Source organism: Columba livia, chromosome 3 (genome assembly GCF_036013475.1).
Source record: "Columba livia isolate bColLiv1 breed racing homer chromosome 3, bColLiv1.pat.W.v2, whole genome shotgun sequence".
In the NCBI taxonomy this organism is placed as follows: domain Eukaryota; kingdom Metazoa; phylum Chordata; class Aves; order Columbiformes; family Columbidae; genus Columba; species Columba livia.
Window position 1 is genome coordinate 71,263,273 of NC_088604.1, and position 23,039 is coordinate 71,286,311.

Sequence of the window (23,039 nt, forward strand, 5' to 3'; positions counted from 1 at the left end):
CCCAAGCCTATTATTAGCAGACAAAATATGCCCTTTGTGTATCACAGACTTTGTTCCCTTTATCTCACTGTACTATTCAGTACCAAAGCAGACACCATCTGTAGTTCAAATAGCAGAACAGGCCTCTGTTCATTGTAGTAACTACTGTCATGGTACTTGCAAAAAGCTTTTCCAGCTTTAACCAACAATTCCATTAAATCTACGTTTCTGAGGGTGCCAGACAATTTATTAGCATGAGCTTTGACCAAAGGCTTTGTTTCTGCTGAAGGCTAAGGAGAATGAGAAATGTTGTCTAGTAGGAACCATTGCAGTGATTCATGACCCAGCCCCTCCATCATGCACTTTGAAGACAAACACTTTAACATTCAAATAACTAAATACATTAAAAAAAAAAAAAAAAGGCAAACTCAGGTTTTTAATAAGTTTCAATAAGTTTACAGGGACAGATACAGATTGTACTTCACCAAGCAGTGGCATTAGATCACTTCTTTTAGAACAGTCAGAATGTGGAAGCAACTGGTTCCTTACTAGTGCATGGTTTAAACGACTGCAGTGCCCGAAACCCTAGTGACAAAAGGTTTTGTGCCAGCTGGCCTGTTTAATTCCATTCCACAGAATCTAATGCAATTGCCAGATACCAGTAAGGAACTGGATTTAAAAAAAAAATAATTCAATTATAATATTAAAGCACTGTCTACCTACAGTGGGAACCTGAAAATTCACTATTTAATATAATCAACAGAAATCTACTGTAGTAAGCAGTTGATCAACTCACCAGAATGCCAGTCCACCAGTTCATTTTTTTTCCATTGTAATAGTACTCAAACTCCATTTAAAAGTTATGTTTATTTGAATAATTTACTTCATACTGGATCATTAAAGCAAAACGTCACAGAAACAAAATAAACAAAGATGAGATGACCCTGATAAAACGTAATTACTGTCTTACAATTTTATGAAGTCACAATGGAATGTTAGGAAGCAATTTATTCTTTGCATTTATACCTCAGTCATCAAATTTCACTTCTGTAAAGCTTCTAAGACACGTTTTAAAGGCAAACTAAATCTACTTAAGCAATACCACTGAAATGCATCTAACCTAACCTGCTTGTAAAAGGAACAAGAAACTAGAGCCACTGCTTACATTTTGCTTTTCTGAAAAGTTGGTAGATTAGAGAGATTAATTTTATCTTCTGATTAAATGCAAGCTGTTTTCCCTACAAAATTTGCAACCCAAACACTGTTTACAGAGTGCTAGCTATGAATTCTGTTTCTCAGACATAGGCTCATTTTTATAAGATGTTTTTTATATGATGCTTTTTTTGAAATGTTTTTATTACCCAAACTCCAAGAAATGCAGTTTTGTCTTGATACAAGCAATAAAAACACAGAAATTTATTTTCAAGATTCAATTCTAAGCTTACAAAAGATGGCTAGAAGCTTGTTTCTGGAAGTTCATAGGAACTTCTTCCGCTTACTAAAGTTCCTCATGGGTAACATCAACGTAACACCAGTTTAAGTGATAAAAGAATCAGCTCTTTAATTCTTAATCCATGAGGCTAGTTTAATAAATTACACTGATTTCCCTATCGATAATGACTGAAAATTACAGCAATGCTTTGAAAACAAAAGGGCCGATCAATGCATTTTCTCAGAAGCTATTAAGACGAGAGAGCTGCCAAGAAGTTCTCTTCTATCAAACACCCCTTAAAATGAATTAGGAGAAAAAGGCCAGCCAGAGCATCAAAAACGGATAGGGACATTCTTTAATACCAGTTTTCCTTTGGATTTAAAACAAAAGACTCAAACCTCAAATGTCTGTCTAGGGAGCAAGTCAACAAGCATCTACACGTGTGACTGAGAGACTGCAGGATCAAGTTTAAAAGCAAGCTCCATTACTGTTCATCCTACCCTTCCCCCCCCCAAGTTTCATTCTTCAGCAAGATCCATTGTTTTCTACTTCAACTATTCTCAGCATTTCCTCTGCTGAGAATAACAGACCAGGAGGACAAAGAAGTGATATGGAAGCTGAACACCTCTCTTCCAGCAGAGGCTGGTGCCAATTAACAATGCTATTTCATACTTAAAAGTCTGTAACAGTTTTGAGACTACAACTAGTGATCCCATAAAAACCACAACTGTTTGCACTTCCACAGAAAGCATAAGAATGAAGAAAAGAACTGTCACGCACCTTATCCAAAGCTTATGTAGTAAATAGAGTCCTTGGAGGGTGGAAAGCAATGTCGTACCTATCTGACAGCATCTGGACTAAGCTAATATTGTCTACAATTACAAATAGAGGCAAGACAGCACTATACCCAGTTATTTTCTACATAGCAATGTTTCAAGCCTATGCAAAGGCTTTTACTTGTGTCTACTCTTTGATAAAGTCCTTTTGTGCTTTGCTGCAAGTTAAGAACAACCAAGCAGATGATGATGACGATGCCAATTTTTGCATTTTCTCATCTAAGTCAGTGTTGGATGAATTACAAAGACCAAGACTATGAAACCATGCTTAGGTCAGATTACAGCACTTTCAGTAGTGCCTCTAAGTAAATTTCAGTTGCCATCAGAACAGCACAGATAGCAGCACTGTATTTCATTTCAGAGTCCATTCTAACAATGCTTCTGTATATAAAATACATATGCAAGGCCTCTTTCGGTCAGCGAGCATCAAAAGTTAACAGAAGTAAGGTTGTACCCATGTATGTATTCACCTTCAAGGAGAATATATCTGTACATATCACACAAAAAAACCCTCTCAAGTCTGAAAGATGAATTATCCATCTATTTGCCTCATGCTTAATTAGGATTTGCATCACTTCTTACCCTCCCCAAAGGTAACTACTAGAGCACTACTTCCTGTGTTGGGTTTACATGGCAAGGTTTTGGTACTAGGGGGCTTGCAGGGATGGCATCTGTGAGAAACCACCAGGAGTTCCCCCCCCCCACCTCAAGACAGAGCCAGTTCCAGCCAGCTCCAGAAGGGACTTGCTGCCGGCCAAGGTTGAACCCATCAGTGATGCTGGTGGCACCTCTGTGATAACATATTTAAGAAAGGGGAAAAATGCTGCACAGCAGCTGTGAGTGAGGAGTGACAAAAATCTGAAAGAAACAGCCCTACAGACATCAAGGTCAGTGAAGAGGAGGAGGATGTGCTCCAGGCAGTGGAGCAAATATTCTCTTGCAGTCTGTGGAGAAGACCATCACGACAGAGATATCCACTTTGCAGTTTGTGGAAGACCCTGTAACGCAGCAGGTGCCCTGAGGGAAGTTGCAGCCCACTGAGAAAGCCCGCTCAGGAGCAGGTTTTTCTGGCAGAAACCACAGCCCGTGGGGGACTTGAGCTGGAGCAGTCTATTCCTGAAGGACCATACCCTGTGGGAGGGACCCACACTGGAGCAGGGGAACATCATGAGGACAAAGGAGCAGCAGAGAGGAACTGTTACCGACTGACAGCAACCCTTTTCCCCATCCCCCTGCAGCATTCAGGGTGCAGCAGGGGTGAGAGGTAGAAGAGCCTGGAGTCAAGCCTAGGAAGGAGGAGCTTGGGGGAAGGTGGTTTTAGTTTTGTCTGTTTTTACTGCCCTACTCTGTTATCAATTGGCAATAAATTAAATTAATCTTCCCCAAGTGGAGCCTATTTTGGCCATGATGGTAACTGTCCTTATCTAAACGCACGAGCTTTTTCATCTTATTTTCTTTCCCTGTTGTGCTGAGGAAGGGGAGTGAGGGAGCAGTTTGATGTGCACCTGGCAGCCAAAGGTCAACCCACCACACCTCTTCAGAAAAGCCCCAAATCAGGGAAGAATTTGAGCATATCTTAAGTCCCTCCCCCAAAGTTAAGGAAATTTAAGAATGTTTCTGTCTTCCTGAGAGTCATGCATTCCTGACTGCATATTTTCTAACACACACCACTACAAAAGAGAGGTCAGTCAGTTTGGCTGTTTCAAAGAATGAAGAATGAATATAATCTACCAGCAAGTTTCAGGGTTTCCAATTTACAGACTTGCTATAAAACTGAATTTTTATTTATTTCCCACTGAGCACAGAGATAATTAGCATAACAGAGGATAAACTGAAGAAATGAAAGTAACTCAAGTGTTTTTGAAACAGTTATCGTATAATAATACTTTCACCTTCCCCTTTTTTATTTTCTTCCTGCTCCAATCTAATGTAGATAAGAGCAAGACAGCTATGTGAACTCTGTATGCCTGCCAGGATGCAAGTTCTCTGTGTGTGCATACTCTCTGCAGGTAAAATGCACACCATTGCTGCTGTTAGCCTTGACAGCCTCAGTGCTCGTCCCCTAACCGTGTAGAAAGACAAGTGTTTATACAGCAAGGCAAGGAGGATGATGGCAGCCTAGGAGAGGCATGTATAGTCTTGGAAGGAATCACAGAAAGTCCTAAATTGGAAGGGACCCACAAGGATCATAGAGTCCAACCCCTGTCCCTGCATATGACAGCCCTACAGTTCACACTATGTATCTGGAGAGGAAAGGATGGAGAGCTGCTGCCCAAATTCTGGTGAGAAGCAGTTTAGTCTTGCTCCTGGACTCCAGGAGCACAAAATATTCAGGGAAGAAGGAGCTGACAAGGAAGCCAAAGGGAGCTGGGCTTAAACACCCAGCAATATAGAACTGGAGGTGCAGTATTTAGGACTACAGGGCTTGATGCCACGGGAGGTGTTTATTTGATGAGGGTAAACCCTTTGAAATCAAGCACTTTTGTTCCAAGAAGGATCTCCTGCAGAGATCCTCAAAAAAATGTGTCAGAGAGAAGTACAGCAGTTATCTCGGGTAAAGAACATCAAGGTCACAAAAACAGCTGTGGAAGGCAAGTTGCTTCTTTCCAGTATGCCAAGTGTTGCTCTTCAACTGTTTCCCACCCAAGTTTCTGTATTTGAAGGCATTCTAAGATAAGATATATATGTATTTCTCCAAAACACAATTATCTGCATTTGGCTTGGCAAACTAAAAGAAAGAGCTGCATTAAGATATTTAAGGCCTGGAGGAGTCTATCAGAGTTCAGCTCTAGAGTTCAGTTCTGGGGACCACAGGGTCCCTCTGTTTCCTCTTTTACTATATCTGGGTCCATTAATCTAACATGTTATTTGTGCTGCCAACAAGGGCAATATAACAAACATAAGTCAAATCCAGGAACTGAGCAAGAGAGCAGGACTAAAAAACAAGCAAAAGTTTAAAAGAAAGAATACCTAGAACCTAAGCAGGATGTGGGCTATGCTGTCACACAAATACTAGCAACCTGGATAGTTCCTCAAAAAAAAAAAAAAAAAAAGTCTAGGACAAGCAACTATTTCTAATGTGCTTATAGACAATTTAATATTTGCTCTCATAAGCAACATTAATGGCTTCATCAAAGGTAACCAGGCCCACGCATTAACATAATCTGGCACCCTCCTCTATAAAAAACAACCCCTCTAAATAAGTTTCTACAAGTTACTTCAGTGGATGATCTAGATTGCTGCAAAAGTACAGGTGGATTACCAAAATAACAGGGTCTCAATGTCTGCAACAAATTAAACCTCAAATATAAATACACATACGGATAGATGGATGCTTTTGTGCTTATAATACAGGAATTTGTGTTCAGAACAGTCATGGACGATTTGAAGCAACTGTACACGTGAGGTAGAGAGATGAGAGTCTGTCTAGTTGAATCATTCATCTGTGAGAAATCTCAATAGTGAGATCCACACCATCGGTCCTGCACACAGGAAATTAACACATGAAAAACTACAGAGGCAGCAGCGTCAGCACAGCAGGATTCTGCCACCTGCATCACGGTGTTTACCCAGCATCAAGGGCACACAGCACTATGGTTGATCACCTCTGCACTGGGCAGTTCAGGAACAGATCCAACACAGGAGCAGCTACAGAGTTCTCGGTGGTTATTATAAAAATATTTTTTTAAGAAGAGCTCAATGAAAGGGAGGGGGGGCGAGCAGACAAAGGATCATTCCAGAGCTGCTACAAAACTAGGGTTGCTTTTGCCTTTTTTTTTTTTTAAAATTGTGCTGGGACCCCTAACATTGTCTTGATGTTATATAAGCTTTGGAAAGGAGGTCTCTCCTATAAAGACTCATGGTTTATGCTTGCTAAACACCGATCACTCTTATCTTGTTTAAAAGAACAGTAAATTACATTCACACCAACACAAAGGGTCAGCCCAAGGTACAGGAACTACCTATACTCTCAACAATCAAAATACTTCCCCCACATGCAAACCAGCTTTAGGCATGAGGCAACAAAGAAACATGGATCACATGTTTAGTTTAAACCTTTAAATATTTTATTCTCACCCACAATGAGTTAGTTACAAATTTAGACTACAAAAGCATCACCTCCTCCCTCCAGTTCTGCAACAAACAGCCTTCCACACCAGTAGCACATGTAACCAGACATATCCAGGCAGAGAAGTTTCAAAGCCACTCAGCAGACTTGGTAGCATGAGCGAGTTCATTTCCACATACAAGATTAAACCCTTTATGGATAGGATTAGAAAACAGTGTGGAATTCTGTCAGTTCTTTCCTGGATTTATCCATCCCCTTTCACATGAAAAGCTCTAGCCATTTAGAAGATGCTACTGAAGTAAGTCTGGGAAGATCTGTCTTGCTGCCCCTGTCTTACACAGAAGGAACTCGGAACACCACTGTTAGAGCTTGAGACAGTCACATGGCAAATCCATGGCAGAGCCAACCCCAGAACCACTTGTCAACTCCCCAGGCTCCAACTTTCAACATAAAAGGGTACTTTTCATCCTCCTTTATTTGACTTCTGGCTCATGCTCAAGTCTCCCTTGCAACACCTTCTGACAGGCCACATTTAGAGAGAAGAAAACAGATCAGACACATCCCAAAAGGATGTTCAGTGGCAGAAGATGATAAAAGAGGTACAAATGCAGGAGACGGTTCAAACCAGGATGTATGTGCTGATCTCGTGAATTCCACTTTCCCTTCCTTTCTCCATTCCTCAATAAATGAAAACCAAGTATCCAGCAACTTGGATGGTGCTGCACTATAAACTAGAAGTTACAACTTTAGTATCAGAATCAACAGTATTGTGTGCACATGCACACATCTCTTTCATTATTCCTACTTAAGAAGGAATTAAAGGCATTGCTAGATGCTTCAAGGACAACAATCAGAAGATAAGTCACCACACTGGGAAAAGGATAATTTTCTTTCCTCGGTATGCTCCCATAAAATGACCTCTCTGTATTTTCTGGAATTGTGATTTACATTTTAGTAATTTTGCAGAGCCTCTTTAAGCCTTTTCCTAGAAGTCTAATTCCTAACTTGAGTGGTTTTGTTGGTTTCTGCACTTGCAGATAGAAAGCCTAGAAAGACCTTTGTCTCCCTGATAACAGCTAAGATATCAGTAAGTTCTCACTTTCTTTTCCTACCAAATCCCAAACACGGCAAAGTTACTAGAAGAAAAACATTATCTCAGGGAAGAAGCAGCGTTATCTCATTATACCAAACCCAGCCCCAAAAGCATGTGAACTCCAAAAAATAGAAGTTTCGAACTGTATGAATTAAGTGAACTCGATTTCAAACCATCACATCCCCCAAAGAAACAGTGTAAATACTTTCAACATGGTGTCTCTCGCTGAGGAGCTGTATGGCCTGCTAGAGACAACCATGTCCAACCCCCCCCGCCCCGGCTGCTCTGAGCCCTGTTGATGACACTGCCACAGGCACAGTGGGGACATGGGACAGGCCAGGGCCACCACTCTCCCCAATCACAGGGGCATTACGGAGCAGTGCTGACCTCATCTGTGGGGGGATCCCAAAGCTTTCAGTACAAATCACAAGATGTTGTTACCAATGCTGGAAACGAAGAGTGCCATCCACCTGATTACAACTCCAAGTGAGCTGTCAGTATTTTTGATTTTCTATGACAGTAGACTGCCTCCTTCAGCTAATCCATTTGCATATTTTTAATTAATATGAAATAGCATTCATTAGTATGCTCCTTGAATACTAAGAAAATGTTAAACAGAAAAAGATTTGCATGACTTTTTTTAACCTCCAAGTATTAATTTAATTTGCTGGCATTCTATCATCTTACACTGTGCAGTATGAAGTAGCTGAATTTCTCCTTTTGAAAATCACATCTCAAATTTGGAAATGACAATGCATACAAAAAAATGTAGCCACACTAAGACAGGGATATGCAGGGTATTAACATTTATTAATTATTTTCTAATGCTTCTTTCTGCAGAAAATAGTTTAATTGAAGAATGAATATGGCAGGTAAGCTTCCAGATTTATTATTCAAAGAAAAAGAACTGCCTTACAGAGATAACACCCAATACTTAGAAAAACATACGTCTCTTACAGCTGAGATGTGGTTGGCATGGTTTCAACAAATAAGATGCCAGCTTCAGTAAAAGGCTCAGATGCATCCACACACAAAACAATCAGACATCCAGGTGTAAGGTAAAAATCCAAATAAACACAGTGGCTGCTTTCCCTACATTTCAGTGGTCCCATTCCACATCAGTTTCACTTACCTCTGCCTCTAAGACACGAGTGTTCAGAAACGTTTTACTACACCATAAACTCAGAATACTTTCAGCCTCCTCATTCTTCCCTATCACCAGTCCCCTAACAGTCTGATTTGACCACTTCAGAAAATAAAAGCCTTTATCACAGACACTGGATTTTTCATTTTGGACCCGTTTTCAACTTGTTGAAACCAAAAGAAATCTCTCAACAAGTTTCAGTAGCCCTTCTTGTTTGGAAAACATTACCCTTCAAAAACAGCCGAATGTGATGTAACTAACCAAAGAACTTGTATTCCTAGTGACAGCGCTTGATCCCACAACATTTACCTCACTGGATTGCAAGTGTGCAGATATTACAGTTCCTAAATATGCTGGTAAGAATCCAGCAAGATTTTTTTCATAAATTTTGCACTACATTAAGTATCAACACCTACCTGGATTTTCTACAGCATCTCTGCACAACTTCAGGTGCCTAAATCCTTTTGAAAGTCTGGCTTTGAACATTTGTCCTGCTAACTTCAAACAAATTTGAGACAGTTTTACAAGGCTTAAATTCAGAATAAAGCTTTTCTCCATCTCCAGTAAAATGCAATAGTTCTGTACACTCTCAGAAATACAGACATATGCACATAGAAACTGGACAGTGGCACACTAAAAGCTCAATGAATGTAGGAATACCACTTTCCTTGTTATCTTTCTGCTTAATTATAACCCTATTGCCCCTCTACCACTATTGGGCAATAGGAACAGACAGTTTCTTGCAATTACTTTGATCCTCTAACTACTTGTTTTACATTTTAGGGAAGAAATTCATGCTGCCATAGCTCAATTAGAATTGAAGCCAGCCAATACTGTGAAGGACAATAAAAAAGGCTTTTTAAAATACATTAATGGCAAAAGGCAAGCTAGAAATAACATCGGTCCATTAATTAATGAGCATGTTCACCTTATTAACAGAGACACAGACAAAGCTGAGACGTTTAATGCTTTCTTTGCCTCAGTCTTCAACACCGATGATGGACTTGGGGGCCCCCGTGACCCTGGGCTGGAAAAGTGTGGCTGCGAGAATAGTAAACTCCCAATCAATCCGGAACTCATACGGGATCTGCTACTCCAGCTAGATGGGATTCATGCAAGGGTGCTTAAAGAGCTGGCTGACATCATAGTGAGACCTCTCTCCATGATTTCTCAATGCTCCTAGGATTCTGGAGAGGTTTCAGATGATTGGAAGCTGGCAAACGTCCCAATCTATAAGAAGGGCAACAGGGATGACCCTGGCAACTACAGGCCTGTGAGTCTCACTTCTGTGCCTGGCAAAATCATGGAGAAGACTGTTCTGGGAGTCATTCAAAAACATCTGAACAACAATGCAGTCATTGGTCCCAGCCAGCATGGGTTCATGAGGGGAAAGTCTTGCCTGACCAACTTAACTTCGTTCTACAAGGTTACCCACCTACCTGACCAAGGGAAGCCTGTCAATGTGATCATTTTGGATTTCAGTAAAGCCTTTGATACTGTCTTTCACAGTATCCTCCTGGACAAGATGTCCAGCATACAGCTGGGTAAACACACAATGCAGTGTGTGAGCAATTGGCTGACAGGCTGGGCTCAAAGGGTTCTAGTAAATGGAGTTATGCTGGGCGGGTGAAGAGTCACTAGCGGGGTGCCACAGGGATCCACCTTAGGGCCAGCACTCTTCCCTGTCTTTATAAATGACTTAGACTCAGGACCTGAGGGACTGCTTAGCAAGTTTGCTGATGACACAAAATTAGGAGGAGTTGTTGACACTCTCAAGGGCAGAGAGGCCCTGCAGAGGAATCTGGACAAACTGGAGAACTGGGCAATCACCAACCACATGAAGTTCAACAAGAGCAAGTGCCGGATTTTGCACCTGGGACATGGCAACCCTGGCTGTTCATGCAGATGGGGGACAAGATGCTGGAAAGCAACTCCATGGAGAGGGATCTGGGGGTTCTGGTCAATGGCAAGTTGAACATGAGCCAACAGTGTCCCTGGCAGCCGAGAGGGCCAACCGTGTCCTGGGTGCATCAGGCACAGCACTGCCAGCCAGGCGAGGAAGGTGATTGTTCCACTCTGCTCTGCACTGGTGCGGCTTCACCTGGAGCACTGTGTGCAGGTCTGGGTGCCACAGGATAAAAAAGATATTAAGCTACTGGAGAGTGTCCAGAAGAGGGCTATGAAGTTGGTGAAGGGTTTGGAGAGGAAGCTGTAGGAGGAATGGCTAAAGTCACTTGATTTGTTCAGCCTGGAGGAGACTACGGGGAGACCTCACTGCAGCTACAGCTTCCTCACAAGAGGAGGAGGAAGGGCAGGCACTGAACTCTTCTCTTTAGGGACCAAGGACAGAACCCAAGGGAATGGCAGGAAGATGTGCCAGGGGAGGTTTAGGTTGGACATTAGGAAAAGGTTCTTCAGCCAGAGAGTAGTGGAGCACTGGAACAGGCTCCCCAGGGAGGCGTCACAGCCCCCAGCCCCAAGCCTGACAGTGTTCAAGAAGAGACTGGACAATGCCCTCAGACACATGGTGTGAACTGTGGGGTTGTCATATGCAGGGACAGGACTTGGACTCTATAATCCTTCTGGGTCTCTTCCAACTCAGGACATTCTATGATTTGTTAATTGTAGGAAGATAGTGGTATCACTCTACCATCTGTACATTTGGTAACACTGATGTTATGGCACTGTTTTATGGTAACTTTCACTAATACCAGATCAAACGTAAAGCCAAATAAAATTTAAACAAACAAACAAACCCCATGTGAATGTCTGTGCAAGTTTTCGCACTGTCTGAAGATATCCTCAGAAACATAAAATAAACTGAAGTCTTGCTATTCCTTGACAAAGCACCTATGACTTGAAGGGGGAAAACCTCATAAATTATTCAAGTGCAGGTGTAGGCTGCTGCAGACAGAATGCTTCCAGACCTTCCAGAAGCGCAAAGCAGCATCTATAGTATTGGTATTTTCCAATGTGCTGGAAAACATGGCAAGAAGCAGCAAACTATGCTGTGTGAAGACATAGATAACATGGAAACAGGGGAAGAAGCAGGACACGGTTTAACTTTCGCACCACAGTTGTCACTTGAAATGGATTAAAAATCATGCACCATTTCTACACATAGATTTCCCCAATATATGTTCTTCTCCTGTCTTTATGGCAGGTTTTAAATCAGGTCTTCCCCTTTTTCTGACAGGTGAAAAAACTTGCATTATCTGTCAACTGAATGTGCATATGCAAAACTTCTCATTCACCTGGATCCTGCTGGGAAAATGCCACTGAAATTTAACTTTGATCAAATTAAAAGCAAATCTGGTACACATCAGAAATTTTTCAGATGTTAATAATCAGCCACACATGCACATAAAAATCTCTGTGCTTGTCTGTCTGCAGCTCCTACCCTTCTGGCAAGTAAACCCTCTCTCAGTGACCTTTACCTCTGACTTCTTTCCAGCCTAGAACTGGTTAATTGTCTCTCTCTGTTCCTGTTAGTTATGCTATAGCAGAAACCTCAAGTGAGGTCAGCCCTTCTGCAAGCAGCAAGCAGAAAACTACTTCAGTTTTAAGCTCTTTCTGGCAGAATATAACAAGACAGAAGGGCTGAAGGTGAAAATGGATGCACAGAAGTAAAAAGGCTTCATGTTCAGAATGAAGAGCAGATGACTAGCAGGCCCATGACCCAGCATCCCCCAACTGCAGCCTCACTACAGTTAGTAGACTGCTCTGCCCACTTCCGAACACATGGTTTATGTACCTGTTCAGGAAATCCATTACAGGCCATCACCTTTTCCTCACGTTATCAAAGAGGGGTTTTTACAGCATCTGCATCCCTGCCACAACACACAGTTATTCCCATTCATTTCCATTTCCTCTTTCCCTGACCTTACCTTGACCCTACCACATCTCTACAGCCAGGCACTAGAGAAGGACAGGGGAAAAGAACAAAAACTAAGTGAGTCAGCAGTTTCTGAGCAGCACAGGAGCATTAGTCAGAGGTGATGAGGGTGCTCACCACATAGTCAGATATGAATGAGCTTTAGACCATCAAACAACAGACTGGCAGCAAACTTTCCCAAATGCCTGAAACTGAATCACTGGGGAAAGCCACCCCGCAGATAAAGCACTTGGGGAAAAAATACACTCAGCTGTCGCATACCAGCACCGAAAAGCAACAAAGCATAGACGGTACTGCCCTCAGTCATATGTCCAGTTTCCTTACAAAAAAAGTCATTCCACACAGCTAAATCAAACACACCTGAGGGGACAACTGACTTGACTCATGTAAGGTCTTCTTTAAGGAGGGAGGCTCACAGATGCAAAAACTTTCATTGACTAAAGCACATGCACTGTGCACTACAATGTATTGTTGCCCTCTTGTTCATCTACTCTCTCATCAGGACATCCACAGCAGTACTAGCGATGCAAGTATCCACGGAAGGGTTCTTCAATGTCACACAGGGGACATTTGACTTTTTAAAATTTAAGACTAAATTACTAATACAAAGTTTTAAGGGCCACAGATGCATGTTTATGACACAGGAATAATATCTTGCTAACCTCAGCAGGGCTATGACAGTTTCATCCTGTGTTGAAAAGATTTCAAGGGACATTATTCCCCATCTTTACCCTCCAGCAATAAAATCAGAGTATATAACGAAAAACAATAAGCCACCTCTTTTTAGCAGGGGAGAGCACACTCACAGGATTCTCATCCACCACCTGCAAGAAAACCCTTTTCCTACAGAGCAGCTCTTCTCTATTAGGATACAGTAAGTACAACACACTGTAAGTGAAGTACAAGCATCACTCCAGGAAGGCATGCCTCACTCCATAAACAGTGCTTCAGGGCCTCTGGATTTTGGCTGGATCAGTGCCTGTGGATTTTGGCTGGACAGAGCAAGACTTACTGAAAAACCAAACACCCCAATAAATTGACACCTACTGGGTTTCAAGAAACAAATACCATGCTCTGGGCACAGCATTCTCTGTTCCATGACTCTGGGCAAGCACTGACCTCTCTGTGCAGTTTTTCTACTCCTAAAATATAATACTTACAGCTTCTTGCAAGGCATGTACTAAAATGTGTTATTTAAATGCTTGCCAACAACAAAACCAAGCTTTGCTTAAGAGCAACCTTTATCCATCAGCAGCTTACAATACTTCCTCTGTCCATTGAAGGCTTTCTGATATATGTCCACATGAATTCTGGCTCTTTGTTTTCCATAAATCACACTTAAATTTTCATTTTTAGATACTGCTCATTGAGGTATTGTTATGCAAAACATTAATAGGAAAGAGCAAAGCTTTGCATAATATTTACACAAATTCCTAAAATGAATCACAATATATTTTAAATGACAGTATTTGGGAAAACACAGCACTAGACCAGATATAAAAAGCTAGAGAAAGCTGCTGGTCAGGAAATGGCAGAAAACATTTACAGCACATCAACAATTCTAGCAATCCATGCAGCCTGCCTTTATACAGAGGTAGTCCTGGCATTCTATCAACAGACCTCTGTATGTTTACAGTAATCTTGTCATTCACATAAGAAGTCAGAGAAGAAAAAAGACTGCAAATTTCCACTGAAGCTGTTCCACAATAATTTCTCTACTCCACCAGCTTTTCATTCTTTTGCAGCTCACTCTTAGCATGAAGTGATAATCTGCAGAAGCAGAGGCTACAATCGCCTAGTACAACTTCCTGGGCTGGACCCATCACTGTTTTTAAATAAATGCTTGGGGCTTTGGGGTGGTTTTTTTGAGAGAGAGTTTCTCGCATCCTTTCACCGCTTGTAAAGTATTTTCAGTTTTGATGTAGCGGCGAGGTTGCTCTCTCCCACACAAGCACATGCATAAGGTACACCATTCATAGATGTTTGCACATGGTCTTGAAACACAGCCCTTGAAAATGCACAACAAAGGTAACGACCAGAAGCCTTCGTGTGACATTGTTCAAATAGACTCTTGGTTGTCTTTTCAGCCACAGAGTGAGTGCTCACTTGTTGAAAGAAATGCTACAAGGGATTACTTATTGGTTAAACAATACACCCCTTGGAGTTTTCCCTGCACCACACGGTATCAGTCAACACACCCTATGCCAGTCTGTGGCCATTAGTTAATTCGGCTTAAATGTCTTTATGAGGAGACCCTGGCAGATGAAAAGCAAAGCTCCTGCAGCACGTGAACGCATCACCGGGGAGGCAGACTTCCCCCTCACCTCCGCCCAACCACGGCTCACGGACTCGTAGGTACCACGGTAAAAACAGCCACCGCCGTGCCCTCGCACGTCCCCCTCCGAACCCCCACCCCCGCGACGAGGACAAGCTACACCCCCTCGACATGGAGAAGCGCCTTCGGGGAGGAGGCAGCAAACAGGCGATCGCACCCGCTCGTTTCCACGGCAACCGCCCTGCCCGCCCCCTCCCCCTGCCTCCACCAGCCCCTCCGGTGCGAGAGGGGAAAACCAAAAGTGGACGCGGCCGCCGCGGCCGCCACGACCGCCGGCCCAGCCGGCAGCGACCCGCGCCCGCCGGGGGAGGGGAGCCCAGCGGGGCAAGGCCGCCACAGCTCTGTCGTTTCCACGGAAACCCCGGCGACGGCCGCGCTCGCCACACAAAGGGGGCCCGCGGGCGGGCAGGAAAATTCTCGGCGGCCGCGGGAAAAACGGCGCGACGGGGCCGGGCGGCGGGGAAGACCCGGCGCGGCGGCGAATAAATCAGGGAACTTGTGTCCGCAGCCCGCCTCCCGCCCCGCCGCGCCTCGCCCGCCTACCCCGCCCCGCCAGCGGCAGATGCCGGCCCCTCTTCTCGCCGCTATGGCACGCCGGGGGGCGGTTATTTTAGGGAGGGGACTGGGGAATGGGGGGTGTTCGGGGGATTTATTATTTTTTTTTCCCAAATGGGGCACCACGCCGGCTGGAGAAGAGCGGCCCCACACCTGAGGAGCTCGCTGGCCGCCAGGGAAAGAGCACGTACCTGGCGCCGCCGGGCCTTGGCATGCGTGCCGCTCTGAGGCGCCGGGAGCAGGCGGGTGGCGGGGCGGCAGCCGAGCCGCACCAACTGCCACTAGTTTGCACGCGTCGGGAGGCGGCCGGCTCGGGCGGGGCCGCCAGGCTCCACCCGCCGGGCGGCTCCGGGAAGAAAAGGGCGCCCCTCGCCTTCCCTCTCCGCCGCCGCCATGTCACTTCCTCCGGGGGGGTGGGAGGGGGCGACCCCTTCCCCGCAGCGGCCTCGCCTGCCCCTCGGGGCGCCGCATGGCGGATGCCGGAGCGGGAGGGTTGCGCTACGGCCCCCGGCGCCGCGCCGCTGCTGAGGAGGGAGACGGAGCCGGGGGAAGCGGCGGCCCCAGGGAAAGGGGCGCAGGGCAGCCCCGTCCCGTGAGGGCTGCCGGTGTCTGGGCTGACTGCTCGTCATCCCTTAGCGGGGCAAGCCTGGGGTAAAGATGGAGGGGGCAGGCTGGGCTATGGCCGCACGGATGCCGAAAGCTGCCGCGGGGTGAAGGGCACCTGTGAGTATCTGCCACTTCAAGTAGAAATTGGAGAACAGAATACCGGCTTCTCGGCCTGGGTGCTGTGGAGAAAAGCAAATGAAGATGGCAGTCATCCAAGCACCAAGTACCCTGACACACAATATTCACTGTATGTGAAAACGCAAACATTTGCTGTCGAGCTCTGACTGTGGAGTGAAAAGCAGCTTGTATGAATAGAGAATAGCAAGAACTGAGTCTGTTAAACACCAGAAGCATCAGGAGGTGATAACGCCTGGGATGACACATCACTGGGACAGCACCATCAGCTCTGCGGTGTGCGGGTACACCAGGGCTGGAGGGCTCCTGAGGCCAGGGTCTGGTGGGGGAGGCTGGGATGAGCTGAACCCTGTGACAGTCCTCGTCCATTACACCCACATAGTATCAGTGTTTACACTGAATGTAAGTTTTGGTTATTTTTTTTAAAGGTACTTGAAGCAAAAGTTGTACTATGCATTAAATAGGGGCAAAAAGAGGACATAACCAAGACTTCCCAGACTAGTTACTAGAGGACATGCTCTAGGGAGCAAGAGGGGACTGTCCTGACTACAAGATTTGGGAAGGACAAGAAGCTACAACTCCCTCAGGGAGCAGCAAGAGCAAGGCTGCTGCTCAAGGGAGGACAAGCCTGGAGGTTAGGGTGACCATAGCACAGGCAGTATCCTCACCAGCCAGAGCACAGCCCCACTTTACCTGAACAGAGCAGTTATTGCACAGTGCAGGCTCCATGAACAGTCCTCGTCAAGGTGAAGTAATGAATCAGATGTGGAGTTTGTACACTGAATCTAGTCAGGAGCAGCAGGAGATAGGACAACAGCTCAAAATAGGGGTACAACAAAATTCTACTCAGGAAACAAGGCAGCAGACCAAGCTGAAGGCACATCCATCTACCCAATAGCTCAAGTAGAGGCTGAAGGCCCAGACCTGGGCTTAAATGGAGGCCTGGTCCATTGGCAGAGTGTGTGGGTGGGAGTCCCAGGTGAGGCTGGTCAGGGCCATTAAGACCTCATGGTGCCATCATGGTCCTGACAGGTTACTGCTGGTGGATTATGTGAGTGTACTGTTCAGGAGGTTGAGATTTGGCAAGCTTCCTTCCATTTGGTAATGAAGGAGTTAAATCCAGCTCACTGATGGCTTCAGGATGATGGTCTAACTGCTGAACTGGCACATGGATAGAGATTGGTAGAGGGTATTTCTCCAGCCACACTTTAAAATACTGACCCTATGGCTGCATTTTAAAAAAGGGACACTTCCAGGCAGAGGGAGAAGACTTGAAATCCCTGAATGAGGTATTTAATTCTGCAGAGTGTCTGGATTTGTAGCACAGCTATGTCCTAAGCATCCCCTACTGCGTACTTTAAGCAGCTTTGTGTACTAGACTTACAGATTTTTGGCATATTATTCCAAGGCATCTTGCTCATTGTCTAGGTGTTATCCTGAGAGCCAAGGGTCCGAAAGTCAGGCACTCCGATGCTGAGTGTGGTAGTGACTGAATATCTTTTACTTATCTGGCCTTGAGACCAAACACTCTGCAGCTGGTTATTTGTATGTCCCCCATTTTCTTGGAAGCCATAATAAAAATCTGGCTTCTTGCTTTCATTAGCAATAAGCTACAGCTGAATATAATAGGATTTATGGATGCTTTACACTTGAGAAAACTCTCCAGTGGAGAGAGAAATCCTAGTTTTGATGCAGTATATCTATTTCTCAAAAGTTTAACCAGAAAATGTGAATAATAAAACCTTCTTATTTAAATTGGGGGTTAAAAGGTAAATATATTAATTTTATGAAGCTATTGGATACTGTGGTAAAGACTAAGACTGGAAATCCTGTAGCAAAAAAAATGCTTCTATAGTAAGAACAAGGCTTTTGAGGTCACTACTGTGTATTTTTTTAGGTGCTATGAATAAAGAGAATAAAAAGGAATCAGATTATCGTTCTCTTTCCTTAAGCTCTATCCTCCAGAGCACTCAATAAAGTATATTAAGATTTGTACAGCTAATTAAAAAACAAACAAACACACACCATATGGCCAAGGACAGCCAAATTAAGTTTCTTCAGGTCTCAATTTGGCATTTTCTTGTTCTGAGTGCTTGAGTTTGCAGCCTCAATAAAGTTCTTTCCTTGCTGCTTGTGGGTGTGCAAATGCCGTATTTCATTGGGCAAGACTTAAGTTAGGAACTTAGACCAGGCAATGACATCTACCAGGTATCCAAGGGCCATTTGTCACTGTGTGTGAAGTGGCTGACTTTCAATGAATTTTCCTGTAAGTAAAATGAACTCACAACAGCAACACCATCACCACCAAACCTCAAGCTCCTGCTGGATGCTCCAATCAGTATGGAACCCAGGGGTACCTCTCATGGCTGAAGTGAAATTGATTGCTGATTCTAACAGCTGGACCCCAACCCTGCTCTCCACACGCACTTTTAAGTGCCTTGTGAAATTGATTTCACAAATTTAATTGCAGAGAAAAGTTTGTATTTTCTGGCGAGTTCTGTGGATCTAGCAACGCTGGCCTAGAGAAGGAGGCAGCACCCTTAACGTTGATGCTGCCAGACTGATACGGTGGATATTACCTAGGGATACACTGTGATATGCTGCCGTGAGCAGCTGGCCTCAAGAAGCCCAGTTTGTTTGCTCTTGCTGCATGACTTATGGTTGTATTCTCTAATATCTAATAAGGTGCGGATTATAAAAGATACATTTCTTGTTTTTAAAAGCACTCAAAATGTTCTTCTTCTGTGTAGGTTGTGTGTAATAAAGGCTGAACTGCAAGCTGTCCTTCCGTGCAGGCAATAAAAGGAAGTCTGTCCTGTGCTTGGCTTATCTGTCTTTATGAAATCTGTGGGAATGCAATTGTGTCTGAGATCTCTGCTGCTTTTTTGGGCTTGATTAAAATCACCTAACAAGTTTAGGAATTTTTTAAAGGATTGATGTGTATAGCATGACAGCACAATTTGTTTCTTTCAGGAAACCAGATGAAATTACATGTCCACTTGTTAATATATGCTAACCATTTAAATATGGAAAACAAGAATGAAAAGTACAAATACAATGCATTGCTGTAATGACAGAAGTCTTAACATGGATGCAGGTTTATCGGTTTACATATGCAATTGCAGGGTGGGGGGGTGGGGGTGAAAATCACACACTTATAGCCTGTGTAACTGGCTTTTCTGAGTAGGTTTTTCTAGTGCAGACTAACCCTAACTGTGACACCTGTCAGCTTCTCCTGTACCTCAGCTATACAGTGGATCCTGTGTTTTCCTATAAAAAAACCTCACTTCCCTGCACAGAAGACACACAGTACCCACAAATGGAAACATCCTGTTGAAACTAAACCCTGGGGCCACAGTTAATATCAGAATAGAGACATTCTTTAATTGAGTACGCATTATCAAAAGAGCCGTGCAAGATGCATTACAGGAATTTAAGCTCCAGACTGTCCAATTTGACCCTTTACGAAGTCTAGTATATACAGAAAGAATACTGGCGGGGATGCAGGAAAAACATATTTCTTTTAACATGTTTCTTCTTTCATCATACTTCATTTTCTGCAACAAGTCCATAGCTACTAATCAATTATGTTGCTTTTTCCATTTTTAAAGAATACCATTCCTTTAATAAATACCAAGAATCATACCATATAGCATGTTTTCCAAATTACTCTTTGCAGAATTAGACTAAATATTTTCACATCTACTGGTATCCACAAAATACGCACTCCTTACACACGTGCAAATATTATTTCCACAACTGTTTTAAGTATTCAACTTGAGCCTACCTATGAGGAGAAGAGGGGCCTTTGTTTCTCTCTACACACTATCTATATACAAAATGCCATAGATTTGATTTCCTTGTTTTCTTAAAGCTTTTTTAAAATGAAGACTTTTGCATGAAACACTTCAGTTCCAAACATGGTGGCTCAAGTGACTGGGTTTAGAGATACTTGTGTGTGCAAATGACAGAGCAGACATTTTACGCCCATACACCCACTCACCCCCCGTAGCAGGAGGAAATCTTGCAGCCCAAATCAAACATACTTCAGAGAGTTAGAAAACTATGAGGGCATCAATGGCACCTTGGAAAGACAGAGGTGCTATGTGAGCCGACACAGGCAGGACACAGGAACAACCACAAAACCACAGATGAAATGCAAAGAATACATTTTTTTTGGTTACCTTAGGTTATCTCCGAAGCGGTACCTGGGCAGGGGCAGACAGGTTGGAATGCTGGCACGGCAGAACTCTTGTCCTTGCAGACAAATTACTGAACCTGCTGTTTTCGCCTGTATTTCAGGGATTCACAGGGGTGCAGTTTTCCACTGTGCTTTGATCTTTCTAACAGCAGGGCGGGAATCTCAAGCAGCTCTGATAGGGTGCCTCTGAATTTATCACAGGCTTATGTTATCTAAACACAGAAGTTCTACTTGTCCAACACACAAGACTAAATAAAAATTAGTACGATATATGTGTTTTTCTACACTGCAGCTGTGAATCACTTGAGCATGTTTACAGTCCTCTTCACCAACCTTCCCTTATTTTCCCACAGATGCCGAAATCTGTTACTGTCATGGTGTGTGGGGGTATGTGTGTGGGGGTGAAATTCCTCTAAGATCTTAGAGGAAAGATCATTTTGGAGCTGTAAAGGTAAGTGCTGTTTAGAGAGTACTCAGAAAACTGGTACTCTTCCAGAAGCAGAGATAAATAACCGTAGAAGAAAATCTTGGTCTGAATGACTTGGAAGCTGAAGTAGCTCAGACCTTGTAATAACAACCGCTGCTTATGCATAACTCTGTTTACATCAAGTTTACTGGGGAAGAGGCACATTGGCTGCTCTCCAGGTCTTCAAGGGTAATACCTAATCTACATATATAGTTACACAGACTTTAACAGTCAGAAACAAATCCACACAACCATTCTTTTTGCATGTACATGCACATTTGCTCACCTAGAAGAGGAAATAATTATTTCAGTATAATGAAGACAACACTGCTTTATGTTGCAATAATGCGTAGGGATGCGCTGTGTGAGTCTGCCATTGTGAACTTTTACAAACTTACAGAAAATGGCAAGAAGCAGTAGGCAAAATACCCGTTCTTACACATTGTTCACCGTAGAACATGTTGCCTGCTGCAGCTCCTCTCACCAACCCTGCACCATGCTGTCCATACTGGAAAGATGAGACAGAACACAAGTCTTGTCTTGATCAGCTGTTGCAGTCTCTATCCAGTGTTCTGTTAGTGCTGCTTTTGTAAAGAGTGCTTTATCCAAAGGGGGCATCAAGGAGCTGTCTATTCCCCAAGAAAATTATGGGGTGAACACTGGTTAGGTGGCAGGAAATATCCACTAACAGCAGACTTTATGTGGATGGTGGATATATTTTTAAAAATTTCTGTGCAGTCTGATGAAGAACAGAATTGTGTCAAATTTTATTCTATATACTTTAGTAGAGCCCACTAATTATTCATAAAGACCACGCACTTTAGAGACATTCTGGGAAGTGTTGTTCTTGAAGACTCAAGGGTAGAAATTTAGTAGTACACCTTACAGACCAAGATACACAGCATGAGGAAATTTGACCCCTCGAACATGGAGATAACTGTCATTCTGTACTGTTGCTTTCTTTCTTAAAATGAGCCAGTGGCTGATGAAATAGATTTTTAAATAAAAAGGCATTAGCTAAAAGCTAATTGGGTAAAAGTTGAATTCTCATGGTTCTTGTAAATGTCTATTATGCACATTAAGGAATGAAAAAAATTGGGACAACATCTTTGATACTAAATTGCAGAAACAGATTGCGTAAGACATGATAACAGGGAATACAGAGACAAACAGCATTAGAAGCTCAGGATTTAGACAAAAGGAGTGAGAGAGTCAGATAAGATTTTGAACTGTTTTTGCCTTGGGCTGCCAAATACCTGTGATACCACTGAAAAAAATACAGTACATTGTAGATTTAGACTGCCTTACACCATTAAATAGAGCAAATCTGTGTCCTGAGTGAAAAGCTTACAGGACGCTACTTTTCTTCTAATTTCTTTCAGTTAATCTCTCTCTCCCACTGAAACTGTGGTCTTGGGAACCTATGTATTTCCAGTGTCACAGAGTACAGGTCTCCTGCCTTGACCCCTTAATTCTTCGCTTTCTAGTATTTGTCCTGATCTTGCTCCCAGTGGCATTTCATTGATTTCAGTGGATGCAGACACAGCTTCAGAACTGGCTATTGCATAAGGATGCTGTATTAAGAAAAATACTGAGATCCAGAGGAAAGAAAAATACTTCCTCAATATAAAGCATGAAAACCTTAAAACAGGAATGTTTTTACATAAAATAGCTGGAAATCTCATTAATAAATCTGATCATCGCTCAGCAACCATTGGTCAAAAAAAAGAAAAGGATCCAGGAAATGAAAAGCAGACTGGACACCTGTGAAAAAAATGACAGAGTAGTTCTCAGAAGCCCAGGCCTCATAGTGCTTAGGCTATTTCAAACAACATAGTGCTCATAAGACAGGCTGTAAAGAAAATAAGACATTCAAAGAGTGATGTTATTCTTTATGAAGTTAAAGTGCCTCAGTGTCAAAGATTTTCTGGGTGCCTTGCTGGCATCTACTAATTATTTACCTTTGAATCCTTAACTGAAGTATTTTATACAGGTTTGGTTCTGGTTCTGTACCATGCCCTGCTGTCCTGCAGCCTGTGTATGGGGCAAAGCTTAAAAGGATTTGCCAGAGATGTAGAAAACCCATGTAATCCAGGGATGCCTTTTGGCAGGTGCAAACTAAGAAACAATGCCACACCTTTTGCTTTTCCAAAACAGTGCCAGCCACTGTGCCATGGCAAAACGTCTCCATACCTGCTCCCAGACCCAAAATATCAGGCCTTTTCTGTAAGAGCTTGCTTTTGCCTCCAGCTGCTCCCATGTGTTGTCTGTATTCTTGTCACTCTCAGCCCTA

The 23,039-nt window shown here is 43.4% G+C and overlaps 1 protein-coding gene across 4 annotated transcripts in view; it reads right to left on the minus strand.

The window, feature by feature from the left end:
• AGPAT4 (1-acylglycerol-3-phosphate O-acyltransferase 4) overlaps positions 1-20,424 on the minus strand; it is an 86,083-nt gene extending 65,659 nt beyond the window's left edge. Inside the window, exon 1 of one of the 4 annotated variants that reach the window (XM_065057572.1) lies at positions 20,264-20,424. The gene's annotated coding sequence lies outside the window, so the exon portion shown is untranslated. Of the gene's footprint in view, positions 1-15,326; positions 15,374-15,529; positions 15,716-20,263 lie in introns of those variants that run through there. The other 3 variants (XM_065057576.1, XM_065057575.1, XM_065057573.1) reach the window with 3 other exon arrangements.
• Positions 20,425-23,039: the final 2,615 nt, after the last annotated feature.